This window comes from Limulus polyphemus, unplaced genomic scaffold (genome assembly GCF_000517525.1).
Source record: "Limulus polyphemus unplaced genomic scaffold, Limulus_polyphemus-2.1.2 Scaffold3794, whole genome shotgun sequence".
Taxonomy (NCBI): domain Eukaryota; kingdom Metazoa; phylum Arthropoda; class Merostomata; order Xiphosura; family Limulidae; genus Limulus; species Limulus polyphemus.
The window spans coordinates 71,906-75,586 of NW_013669404.1; positions in this window are offsets into that span (position 1 = coordinate 71,906).

Below are 3,681 nucleotides of genomic sequence, written 5' to 3' on the forward strand. Positions count from 1 at the left end.
TCTAGCTTTCGTTCACCACTATAGATAAAAAATAGAAATCATGAATATCTAAACTCTACTACACCCTTCAAAGTAATGATGCCATGATTATTTAGTATTCTTATATTAATAGTTTCTGTATGTTTGTTTGTTGTTAAGCGTAAAGATGCAGAATGGGCTATCTGTGCTGTGCCCACCATGAATATCTAAACTCTACTACACCCTTCAAAGTAATGATGCCATGATTATTTAGTATTCTTATATTAATAGTTTCTGTATGTTTGTTTGTTGTTAAGCGTAAAGATGCAGAATGGGCTATCTGTGCTGTGCCCACCATGAGTATCGAAATCCGATTTTTAGCGTTATAAACCCTCAAACTTACCGGGGAGCATGTTAATGGGAATGTTCAGTACTTAATGGATTAATGGATGTTAATTAAATATTATCACCAGGAAGATAGTATAAGGATCAATAACATTTATGGAATATCTTCCTGATGTGTGATGTTAAAGTTTCATCAAATGGATATTAGAAATTGTTATTTAATGTTTGAAGAATCGACATTTGATGAAACAATTCTACATTTGATTAAGTACTTCAAAGGTCTGTATGATGAAGCAAGGATTTACACGGATAAGATAAATATAGTACTATTTCAGTCTTATTGGACATATAAAAGATAAATGGAGTTCGTCCACACGGAACACGTGATCCCCTAGATATAGCAACATATGATTTTTCCATTATAACATGTGATCTCTTAAACGTAACAACTTGTGATATTTTAAACATAACAGCATGTGATCTCTTAAACGTAATGAACATGTGATCATTAAACACGACAACATACGAGCTTAAACGTAACAACATGTGATATTTTAAACATAACAGCATCTGATCTCTTAAACGTAATGAACATGCGATCATTAAACACGACAACATACGATCTTAAACATAACAACATGTGATATTTTAAACATAACAGCATCTGATCTCTTAAACGTAATGAACATGCGATCATTAAACACGACAACATACGATCTTAAACATAACAAAATGTGATCTCTTAAGCATAACAAAATTTATAATTTAAACGTTTGTCTTAACGTTTCGCGTGTAAACTCATTCAAGTCTCAATTTAACAGATTTTGATTCTGTGTTACCGATTTGTAGTCTATATAAATTGGCACAAAATAAAAACAAGAAGTTGGCACCTGTGCGACCTCACTCGAAATAAACAGAAGTAACGTGGGAAAAATTGTGTCGAAAAATGTGACCAAACGAGTCTACATAGACGACTTGTAACAACAGACTCGTGACGAAAAGTCCGCCAATAATACAACTAGAAAATCTGATCAATATAAAACAAGATTCTCCTTACATGACTTTGCTTATCCATCTATTAAAGGTTAAAAAGTATTAAGTCTGATTATAAGAACATTATATTTCATGAATATAGTTAGTACTAGTCAGCGCTCGCCGTTAATTTTCTGGCAGTGATTTGATCCAGTTTACACACATGTCTCAAAAACAAGAAAGACACCATTTAAGGTCACGCATATGCTATCTATCGATATTTGAATAAGTTAACCGATTCATATGTGGGCTTTTTAGGTCTTTCAGAAAATCAAAATTATTCTTATTGATTATTTTGCTCGATTTATTTCGTTTATCTAAACCATTATTTAACAAAAGTTTCTTGTGTCTGTCTGTCTGCTTATAACTAGCGAACCGCTAAACCACATCTCACCAATTTTGGAGTGGATAGTCTTTAGGCCCCTAGAAGTGATCTGCGCCATGTTTGGTCTCGATAGGTGTGTGTTGCAATTTGAGCCTTATATATCATCCCCCGGGGGCTCCTAATTCTTCTTCGTGCGTTGAACAGGTACGTCAGATAGTCAATTTTTGTAGAGTGTAAATGATGTTGAATATGTTTTCAGCCATCATTGTCATATTGCAGCAGGTTGAAACTATATTGAGTTGAATTTCTGTATAATGTCACATTCTCTATTATATGAGGTAGTTTTGAAAGTAGTTCCTCTTTTTTAAAAAAAAATTAGGACGTTTAGTTGTTGTTGTTTCATGATTCTTGAGAATTTGAGAAGAAACGTTAAGGTTATAAAGTATATCACGTAATTTTCCTCAAATCTCAAGAATCATGGGCAAAAAAAAAAAATCACATGTTTCAATCCATCTTTCCACTAGAGTGCTTACACAGGACATCTGTAACCATCCATCCTTTCAGAATTTTCACGCAAAACTACTCAAACGCTATTTGCGTTTCGCTGTCCATAACTTTTAACTGACAGACTACAGAGAAGACAGAAGGTCAATACCACCTGTCGTCAACTGTTGAGCCACTCTTGTCTAACCAAGTAGTAGAATTTCACCGTCACTCTTATATCGCACCTAGGGCCCCAAAGTGTAAAGCCAACATTTGAGGGTAGGTGATCGCGAGCCAAACCCTCGGATTTACAGTCTGATCATGCTAATTGTTGGGCCACGCCACGCTCAACCGAAAAATGAAAGATGTGACAATCTAAAAGACACTTTGAATATCACAAACCTTGCGAACGCCCCGATCTGTATCTTGTACCCACACACGCTTAACAACACCCACTGATAGACTTATTATACCTTATGAGTACTGTTGAACTTAAAAGGGGAGTTTTATTAGTTTTATGAAAATAGGAACACTTTCAAAAATTATGCTCTTATGATTTTTTTTTTCAGTTTCTGCTTTCCAACTTAACTCGTACAGGCTGAGTATGGTTAACAAAAATACATTGAAATTTAAAAAGTAGTATCAAAAAAGAAATCATTCTACGTTCTCTCCTCAGATTTTATTCCAATAGAAAAACTGTATAAAGAAAATGAAAGTCAGATATATTATTTTGAAGACTGTGGAAATATTAGGCCCCGATCTTGCTTACGCATAATGTCTCTTCCTTATAATCAAAACCAGGGGTGTAATGGTGCTGGACACTTCAAACTTTTAAAAATATGTCTATAAAAATACATATAAAATATTTAGTTTACACTTTAAATTAAGTGTCTTTCATAAGACTCTCTGGATGTCAGAAAAAACTATATGTTTGTAATCCCCTCGTGTCCACTGGTATAGATTTTTCAGACGGTCCAGCACACATACACTGTCACTCTCCCTCAGGAGCTGGCAGCAGGCACCGCGCGACTGAGAACAGATATCAGAGCGTTAAAAATCGTCAAATGTTATTTTTATACGTCAAGAGGTTATTAAGACATACGAATATGTTATTAAAACATATAATAAAATACATTTTACAAGTATACTATGTGTTTAGAAATGTATACATTACAAAAATCAAAGTTTTTGATATTGTAAACTAATAAAATATGCGGCCTGGCATGGCCTTGTGTTTAGAGCGCTTGACTCGGGATCTGAGGGTCCTGAGTACGAATCCCTGTCGCCGAACATGCTCGTCCTATATGACTGTCGACTGGGTGTAAAAAATCTTGGTTTACAAACATACAGAACGACCCAAACTAGTTGGGATTAAGGTCGAAACGGTAAAAAAAAATAATAAGATATGCATTCTTAAAGCTTGTTTTAGTATTAACCATTTTCATATATGGTACTTGTTGCTTAACTTAAGTGAAGTTGAGTTTTCTCTCAGTAATATATGTGTACTTAGTTTAATACATGTATTTTCTTTATTTAAA